This window comes from Humulus lupulus, chromosome 3 (assembly GCF_963169125.1).
Source record: "Humulus lupulus chromosome 3, drHumLupu1.1, whole genome shotgun sequence".
Lineage (NCBI taxonomy): Eukaryota > Viridiplantae > Streptophyta > Magnoliopsida > Rosales > Cannabaceae > Humulus > Humulus lupulus.
In genome coordinates, this window is record NC_084795.1 from 155,014,463 (window position 1) to 155,025,017 (window position 10,555).

Genomic DNA, 10,555 nt, shown 5'->3' on the forward strand with positions numbered 1-10,555 from the left:
AACAGCATAATCAGTAAATTCAATTGCAGCAAGTTTTACCTTCTTCACTTTGGAGTAGTTGTGACAATCAAAAACCAACTCCATCTTCTTTTCCCACTCAAGGTATGCCTCAGGATCACTCTTCCCTTGAAATGCGAGGATTCTCATTTTGATATTTCCCAAATTATTATCTACCCAGTTCCTACCTTCTCTATCTCGGTCATACCTCCTATAGTTACCCTCTGACATCCTATCATACTCTTCCTCTAAATCTCCCCCTTCAAACTCTCTTTCACCCTCAACATCCCGTTGTTGCACCCTATTCCTCCGAGCCCTCCATTGCGTTCCCTCTTCTACCCTATCCAACCTCTCATGTATTTGTTCACATTCTGCCCTCATCATCCTTCGCATCTCCCCAATTAATGCTTGCATTTGTAGATTCGGAACCTCAGGTGGCGGAATATCATTGCTTGCATTTTTCTCTGGATTTTGTGCCATGATGGAAATCTGCAAAATAAGGTTAGAATAATATGGAGAAAAGGCCTCACCACACTCCCTCACGTGTCTCGCTCGAACAATATTTTCACTCAAATCCCCTCGTGTTTCACTCAATTTCAATGGCTTTTACCCTCAAATAGGCTCACACCTGTGCCTTTTTCCACTCGTATTCTTCTTTAAGTTCTTTCAAAACTAATCCAACGGTAATATGGAGTATTCAAACAGCAAATCCAACCAAACAAACCAAACGAACACCGACGAAAACTGGTGAATAATGACGAAAAAATGATGATTTTTGGAACACTTGTGTGGGGTTTTGGCCAAAAGTCCTCTAGACCTTAGGGAACAAAAATAGAACAACAAATTTTAAGAGAGGTTTCCAGACTCGTTTTTTTTTTTTTGGTCTCGGATCCTCTTGGTTTTTTTTCTTCTTCTTTCTTTATATCTTTCTTTCTTTCTATTTTTTTTTCTCAAATGCAGGTACAAGACACAAGAAGAATCAGAATTGGTGGAACTACAACGATTTGAAAACAATACAACTCGGATTGCACAAAAGAACAAGAGTAACTCATGCAAAATTCAGATATTTCACAACAAGAACAAGAGAACTCAATCCCAATTTTGGATTTCACAATAAGAACAAGAGAACTCAATCCCAATTTCGGATTTCACAATAAGAAAAAGAGAACTCAATCCCAATTTCGGATTTCACAATAAGAACAAGAGAACTCAATCCCAATTCGGATTTCACAACAAGAACAAGAGAAACCCAAGGCAAAATTCGGATTTCAAAAGAAAAGCAAGAGAAACTCAATGAAAGTTCAGATTTCAGAATAAGAACTAGAAAAAAGCCAATGCAAATTCAGACTCCACAATTAGAACAAGAGAAAACTCAAAGCCCTAATTCACGTTAAGAACCCTAATTCACGATTTCAGAAAAAAAAATTTGATAGATTTTCAACAGCCCTAATTCAAACGCACCAATTAAACAAAGAATCGAAAAGGAAAACAAGGAAAAAGGATAGGCCAAACCGTATGAACCTAGGCTCTGGTACCAACTGATACGAACCACACCAACGATTGTGGTGAAACCCGACACCAAATATGGCAGCCACCAAGAACACACGAATCTGGAATGATGAACCGCGACCCAATGCTTAGCCAAGCACGAACCTTGGTATGAGGAAGACGCCACAAACGGTGATGGGAATCCTTTTGATAAATCAGATTGAACGCCACAAGGAATACCCTTGATAAGTTCGAATAGTCTCTTCAAGAACTCAAGAAGAAAACCTCTCAATTTTCATTTCATCCAAATCTCAATTTCCCAAACCTTTACAAGCCCTAATATGGCCGAAATTACATGAAAGAAAAGCCCCTTTGTCTTCCTAATGAAAACCCTAACAATCACACATAGAAAGACTCTTGGACTCTCACAAGTCAAATGTTTGACTTTCACAAAAAAAACAAAGACTAAATAAAACGTGATTAAGTGACTGATTAAAATAATAATACAAGATGCCAAAATCCAATAAGACTCATTACAAGAAGCTAAATATTGATCAAGCTCCTAAGCTGAGTCTACTTTGATGAGCAGTACAAGTCTTTGTTCTCCTTCAGTGTTGACCACGGTCTCCTTCTGTTTTTAGGACTCTGTGGACTAGGTTGTTAAGTTCTTCTTTGAATCTCTTGGCTTGCGCCCTCGTCACCGGACCAACAGGAACTTGACTTGGATCTTTAGTCTTGGTGTCCTCATCATTTTGGTTAATGAAAATATTGTGAGGTTTTCTTCTTGAGTTCTTGAAGAGACTTTTCGAACTTATCAAGGGATTTCCTTGTGGCGTTCAACCTGACTTATCAAACGGATATTCCATCATCGTTTGTGGTGTCTTTCACTATACCAAGGTTCGTGCTTTGCTAAGCATAGGGTCGCGGTTCATCATTCCAGATTCGTGTGTTCTTGGTGGCTGCCATATTTGGTGTTGGGTTTCACCACAATTGTTGGTGTGGTTCGTATCACAAGTCTTGATGGAGATGTGGGGTACATCTGAGATATCTTCATCTGTACATTTCCTTCATGCCAGCGTGTTATGTACTTGGGGGTGGCTCTTTGTCTTCTCTATGTGCTTGTTGTTCTTCGTTCCCTTTTATATTTCTAAGTGTTGAGGGATCTTAGTGCATGCCATGTCCAAGTTTGAATATGTCTCTTCACATCTATATTGCAAAGAAGAAGCTTGCATAATTGGCGTTTCGAAAAGTGGTGTGCCTCGTTGGTGGAACTTGCCTAAAGAGACGAGAAAAGGCCTCGTCAACGCGGCGATGTCGCATGCCATAATGGTCTAGCATGCCTCCGAGGGTCGCTTGACGTCGTGAGGCATGGGGGAGCGAGGAAGTATCGCAAGGCAGGAACAAGAGGTGTGGCGAAAGGCAGGTCTTGGGAACCTTGCGATGGTCTCTCTTCTTTAAGGTGTTACAAGATGCTTTGTTCTCAGGGGTTCTGCTGGTGCGATGCGCTCGACCTATAAAGGAGTATTGCATTCGCGAGAGGCTTGGTTCTCGGGGGTCCTGCAGGTGCAAGTTGCTTGATCTTGGAAGGGATCTCGCATATGCAAAACCCTTAGTTCTTGGAGGTGCCTTGCGACATGCCTCATGTAGATGACCTCGCAAAAGTTGAGGCCATGGACCCTGCGAGCCTACTTGAGGTAACGAGAGACGAATGAGGCGATAGCCCTCACGAGGGGCATCTTGTGCCCTAGGCTGCCGAGGGGCGTCTCGTGCCCTAGGCTGCCACAGCATAAGGACCTCACCAGAGGACATCAGGCACTAAGGGTCTCGTGGCTTAAGGATTTTAGAGAGGAGACCCTAATGACACTACAAACTTTGATGGGTGCTAGGTGTCTTGGTCTTTGCCACTTTTGTCATTTATTTTGAAGAGGCAAAATTTTAGCATCCGCAATTGCCCCTAGTCTATTAAGATACTTTCAAGTTTCTTTGTAGTCTAAATATGAGTCTTTCATTTTTTTTAGCTTTGGATCATGAAGAAACACACTTGTTGTCTTGTTTGTGCTTCTTTTGGTGTCTTGATTTTTGAAGAAATACATCCCATTGGTGGTGAGTGACATTAATCACTTTTTGTCTCACATAAGTGAGTTATGATTAAATGAAGTATTTTGACGTGTCTCGTTGGTGGAACCTACCCCAAGGCTAAGGCTGTAACAACCCGAAAATCACTAATAAGGCTTAAGGGCCTTGATTAGAATGCCAGGAGGGCATAATTGGCTTATGTGTGAATTAAGTAGTTTAATGCATGATTCTGTGATAAGCATGCTTGTTTGGTTATATGAATATATTGAATGCATGTCTACGAGTATTAGTATGCATGTAGGCCCTGTTTAGCTTAAAGGGGTATAGTTGTAATTTTAGCCCGTTGAGGGCATAAATGTGATTATATGTTATAATTTTCAGGACAACATTATTATGTGGGTATATCTGCAGCATGCAACTTGAGGCGATCCTAGGGAGCCAGTTAACGAGAAAGTCACAACGGGACCCAATACTCGGCTCGGGGCGAGTCAAGGGGTATTTTGGGTATTAGATGATTATCTGGGTTATCGGGTTATGGAAATAAATAATTGGAGATATGTTTGAGGTTAGGAAGCCTAGGTGGGATTACTGGGGAATTTTACCGTTTTGCCCTCGGGGACATTTTTGGTACCCCGAACCTCGAGATTGATTTAATCAATTAAGGATAGACTAAGTAAAACTCAGAAAGTAGTAGAACATGGCCAAACCGACCCTTCTCTATGTTTTATCTCTCTCTCAAGGGAAACCACGGAACTAAGAAAGGATTGGCTGGAAACTCAGAGAATTTGATCTGGGACTTTAGACATTAGCTCACGATTAGCTAAGGGATCTACTCAAGAGCTGAGGTAAGTTCTAAGTTCTATCTTTAGTTATTAAATTCTGGAGATATGGCTGGGTTCTAAGAATTCATGGGTTTTAAATTTAAAGGTTGAATTAAGGCAGAAGACTTGGGAGTTAGCTCGACATTTTCTTGGAGGATTGATTCTTCAGTGAAGGTAAGCTTCAATTTATGGTTTAATGTTTGAATTTTGGGTTTTCCTGGCTGGTTTTGATGTTCTTGAGCTTGTGGGTTTCATAAATTAAAATGTTGTTTTGATGAGTTTCTAAACTAGGTTTTTGCTGGGTTATGTTGCTGAAAACATGTTGGAATGTTTTTGATAATTATATTGTATCCTTAGGATGATTTTGGGTGGATTTGAGTGAATTTTGAGTGTTAAAAATGGTGGATTTTCTGGGTTCGAAGGGGTCGGGCCGCGGCTCAGTTCAAAGGGGTCAGGCCGCGACTGAAGCAGATAGGTTGTGGGGAAAAAGGGCGGGCCGCGACATGGGGAGTGCTTCACCGCGGCCTATGTCTGTTTTTGGGCGAGGCTGGGTCTCCGGTTGGGAGCAAGCCGCGGCATGAGAAGCTTGGGCCGCGGCCCTTAAGGTCATTTTTGGCCTTTTGGGGTTTTAAGCGCAGAAACCAACCTAGGGTGCTCGGGATCAATCCCACTACAGTGTTTGGTGGAATTCGATGTCCCGGAGGCTATAATTTTATCTGGAAACCTTTTTACAACTATTAGTGGTATCCCTTATCTTGGTTGTGACTAGGTATAAGCTAGGGCTCAGGAACGGATCGTGCTCAAGGGGCATCTCTCGTAATCAGAACACTTGAAAATTAAAGGTAAGAGAACTGCACGCGGTTGTGAATTATAATGGGACTTTGGGTTCCCTATTCTTGTATGCATTATGAAAGTTGGTATTATGCCATGAGAATATTAAACCAATGGCCTAAGAGTGCCGGAGTTTACATTGGCGCACAGGGCGCGGCTCAGCCACTGGTAGCTGAGGACAACTTAATATTCACCGGGCTCGGTTTAAGCGGACTGGAGTCACTGGGGTAACCAGAGGGTGCGACCTAAGGGCGTCGACCTTGATTATTGTGTGATCTGATTATCATTGTTAATTGTTGAATATGACATGCTGAATAGTTGATAATTAGCTTGTGGATTCTTGGTTATGTCTATGAGTTATGTGATTAATGTGGATTGCTAAGTGTATAATCATGCTTAAAGAGTTATTTAATTGTTATCATTTTTTGTGATATGATGTCATGTTTTCTTGCTGGGCCTTGGCTCATGGGTGCTAAGTGATGCAGGTAAAGGCAAGGGTAAGCTTGATCAGCCCTGATTCGGTGAGCTCTGAAGGCAAAATGTACATGACTAGTTGCTCGGCTGCCACGGTTGAGGGAGGGACAGGAACAGGAGGACCATAAATGTCTGTTTTTCCCTTAGAGTTTATACCTTGAAATTTTGTAAACTGACTTTCAAATGTTGTTTCTTTTGGGGATCCATTGTACAAAATGTTTAATTATATGAAATGTATCTTTTATAATGAAAACCCTTTTAAACCCTAGTTCATTATTGGTTTTAGTGACACGTTTTCAACTAGTAGACTTGATTAGCAAGTCCTGCACTTTTATACATACACAGTGTAACGGTCTTGGCTACCCAAGGCATTACAACATGGTATCAAAGCATCCTAGGTTTAAGGGTTCCTGAAGACTGACTGGACATGTACATTCACTACTAGAGACAAGCTCGATTCAGGGTTAGATAAATGTGTATATGTGCTTGTACGCTTATGTTCTTGGAAAGAAAATATGATTGTTGATATCTGTTGGATTAATAGGAAGCATGAGATACTGATAGGGCTTGGCCCTTGACTGCTGTGTGATAATATTGAGGCGTGCTTATTAGCATTGCTATGCATGTAAATGAATAATTGAATGATTTACTGCATATTATGTATATATGGGTGAATGTATGGATGGATGTCTATATCTTGACTGTTGTGTGGTGATGTTGGGGCATGCTTATTAGCAATGTTGGTGCATGTGGATAAATGCATATATCTTGATTGTTTGTGATTGATGATGTTCCATTGGTGGATTTTGGAAAAAGCTTTTACTCTGTCATCATGGTCTGATTGCCAAGTCATTGATTGCAGATTAACTTGGATAGCTATGCATCCAAGGAAATCTATGCGACTAGCCGACACTAGGTCTGGGACTAGAGGTGATAACCAGAGCCAGATTCCTCCGTCAATCCCTGAGAACTGGCAGCAGATTTTGTTAGAGATGCAAGCACGGCTTCAGAGCCAAGATGAACAGATTCATCTTCTACGCCAGCAGGCTCCATCAGGGAGTGCTGTACCTATTGTGCCACCTGTAGTGGCACCAATTATTCAGCCAGTAGAAGTTGGGAACAAGTGGGAGTCATTGTATGAAGCAGTTCCGAAAGCAGCATCCCCCAACTTTTGAGGGGGGCCTGATCCACTGAAGGTCGAATAGTGGATGACTATGATTACTACTATACTGGACTTCATGAGGATAGAAGGTTAAGACAGAGTGGCCTGTGCCACATATATGCTGAGAGAGGATGCCTGCATCTGGTGGGAAGTGGCGTCACAGACCAGTGACGTCACTTCTTTGAGTTCTGATGGATTTAAGGATTTGTTCAGCCAAAAATACTACAATGTTGCCATCAGGGCAGCAAAGGTTAATGAGTTTGTGGGGTTGGTGCAGGGCAACATGACAGTCATTGAGTATGCCTTAAAGTTTGATAGATTTGCGAAATTTGCACCAAATCTTTTGCCTACAATGTAGCAAGGCAAGATAGGTTTATTCAAGGGCTTATTGCTATGATAGCCCGGGATGTGAGGATTACAACAGTACCTAGGGGGACGACTTATGCCCAGGCTGTTGAGAATGCTCTCACCTCTGAAGAAGCGGAGAGCAAGATTTGGAAGGAAAGTGCTACGAGGCGAGAGGGTCGTAGAGTGGCACCTCCATATTCTGGGTCAGGTAGGGGCGGAGGCCCCAGTGATGTGAAGAGGAAGAACCCCTGACACTTCAACCGATGCTGGTCCTGATAGGAGGGGTCAGGGTGCTCAAGGTGGCCGTCAAGGAGGTTGTGAGGCATGGAGGAGTTATCCAGAATGCCCGAGGTGCAGAAAACACCATCAGGGCGAGTGTTGGGCCAAGGCCTGCTATGTGTGCAGAGCAGTGGGGCACCTCAAGAAGGATTTCCCAACAGTGAAGAAAGGTGAAGCAGGAAAGGTGGACAGCTTGACTCCAGCTCGAGTGTTCACTTTGACACAGGATGAGGCCGAGGCTAGTCCCTCGGTGGTGACAGGTCAGCTTTCTAGCGCTGGCTCTCCTTTTACTGTATTGATTGACTCTGGTGCTACACATTCATTTGTTTCTAGTAAAGTGATTGATAGATTGTGTAGACCTAGTGAGTATCAGACTGTAGGGTTTGGGACTATATTGCCTACTGGGGAATTGGTAGTTTCTAGGAGGTGGATTAGAGCACTGCCAGTGATGGTTGATAGTAGGGACCTTTCAGTAGACTTGATTGATCTAGACATGGAGGATTTTTAAATGATCTTAGGGATGGATTGGCTAGTCAGGTATGGGGCTAATATTGACTACAGGAAGAAGATGGTGACTTTTGAGTCTGAGTGCGAGGATCGTTTTGTTTTTCATGGGTGCGGTATGTGGACCCCGCGTACCAATGATATTAGCACTGAGAGCCAGAGACATGTTACAGGGGGGATGTATAGGTTTTCTGGCTAGTGTGGTGGACACTACCAGGGTTTTGCCAGCAGGGCCGGGAAAGACCAGATTGGTGTGTGAGTTCTTGGATGTATTTCTTGAGGATCTACCAGGATTGCCGTCACGCAAGGAGATTCAGTTTTTCATTGAGTTAGCAGTGGGGACAGAACCAGTATCGAGAGCACCATATAGGATGGCACCAGGGCAAGGATAGAGCTGGTGGTGGGCTGATTGGTCAATGTTACTTTGCAGTCGACCCTACTGGAGCAGACCAAGGAGTGTCAATTGGTGGATCCGCAGTTACATGAAGCTAGACAGAATGTCTTAGCGAGGATAGCTAAGGATTATTCTTTTTCTGAGGTTGGTATGCTTCGATATCAGGGGCGGATTTGTTTTCCAACAGATGACGGGATCAGACGAGAGATACTAGATGAGTCTCATACTACGCCGTACTTGCTTCATCCGGGTACCACGAAGATGTATCAGGATCTACGGACATTATATTGGTGGCCCAGAATGAAGAAGGATGTAGTGGAGTACGTGGCCAGGTGTTTGACTTGTCAGCAGGTGAAAGCTGAGCATTAGCGACCAGCAGGGTTGCTTCAGCCTTTGGGCATTCCCGAGTGGAAATAGGAAGATGTTACTATGGATTTTGTGGGAGGTTTGCCCAAGACAGTGGGACATTATGACTCGGTGTGGGTGAGTGGACAGATACACCAAGTCAGCTCATTTTTTGCTAGTGAAGTCGACTTACACAGTGGAAACAGTATGTGGAGTTGTATATGAGGGAGATAGTTCATCTCCATGGGGTTCCTAAGTCTATTGTATCTGATCGAGACCCTATCTTTACCTCCAAGTTCTGGGGTGCTCTACAGAAAGCCATGGGGACTTAGTTAAAGTTTAGCACAGCCTTTCACCCTCAGACTGATGGATAGTCTGAAAGGACTATTCAGGTGTTGGAGGATATGCTTAGGGCGTGTGTGATTGACTTCGAGGGATCTTGGAGTAAGTATCTTTCATTGATTGAATTTTCGTATAATAATGGTTATCAGTCCACGATTGGAGTGGCTCCATAAGAGATGTTATATGGGAGGAAGTGCAGGTCACCGATTCATTGGGATGATATGGGGGAGAGGAAATATTTGGGGCCAAACATGGTTCAGAAGACAGATGAAGCTATCAAGAAGATCCGAGCCAGAATGCTTGCTTCACCGAGTAAACAGAAAAGATACGCTGACCCTAAGCGTAGAGACGTGGAGTTTCAGGTTGGGGACCACGTATTTCTACGAGTTTCACCACTGCGAAGGGTGAGAAGATTTGGGATGAAGGGCAAGCTGAGCCCTCGATTTTTTGGACCTTTCGAGATTATAGAAAGGATTGGACAGGTGGCTTACACGTTGGCCTTGCCACAGTCGTTGTCAGGAGTTCATGACGTATTCCATGTTTCTATGTTGTAGAAGTATGTCTCAGATTCGACACATGTGCTGAAGTATGAGGACTTGGAATTGCAGATGTATTTTTCTTATGAAGAACGACTGGTTCAGATATTAGATCGGAAAGACAAGGTTCTACGGAATAAGACAATTCCGCTAGTTAAATTATTGTTGAGGAATAGCAGGGTCGAGGAAGCGACCTGGGAGCTTGAGTCGGTGATGCGGGATCAGTATCCCGAGCTATTCTGGTAAATTTCGAGGACAAAATTCTCAGCTAGAGGGGATAGTTGTAACGACCCGAAAATCACTAATAAGGCTTAAGGGCCTTGATTAGTATGCCGGGAGGGCATAATTGGCTTATGTGTGAATTAAGTAGTTTAATGCATGATTCTGTGATATGCATGCTTGTTTGGTTATATGAATATATGAAATGCATGTCTACGAGTATTAGTATGCATGTAGGCCCTGTTTAGCTTAAAGGGGTATAGTTGTAATTTTAGCCCGTTGAGGGCATAAATGTGATTATATGTTATAATTTTCAGGACAACATTATTATGTGGGTATATCTGCAGCATGCGACTTGAGGCGATCCTAGGGAGCTAGTTAGCGGGAAAGTCACAACAGGACCCAATACTCGGCTCGAGGCGAGTCATGGGGTATTTTGGGTATTAGATGATTATCTGGGTTATCGGGTTATGGAAATAAATAATTGGAGATATGTTTGAGGTTAGGAAGCCTAGGTGGGATTATTGGGGAATTTTACCGTTTTTCCCTCGAGGACATTTTTTGTACCACAAGCCTCGGGATCAATTTAATCAATTAAGGATAGACTAAGTAAAACTCAGAAAGTTCTAGAACAAGGCCAAACCGACCCTTCTCTCTGTTTTCTCTCTCTCTCTCTCTCTCTCTCTCTCTCAAGGGAAACCACAGAACTAAGGATTGGCTGGATTAGCTAAGGGATCTA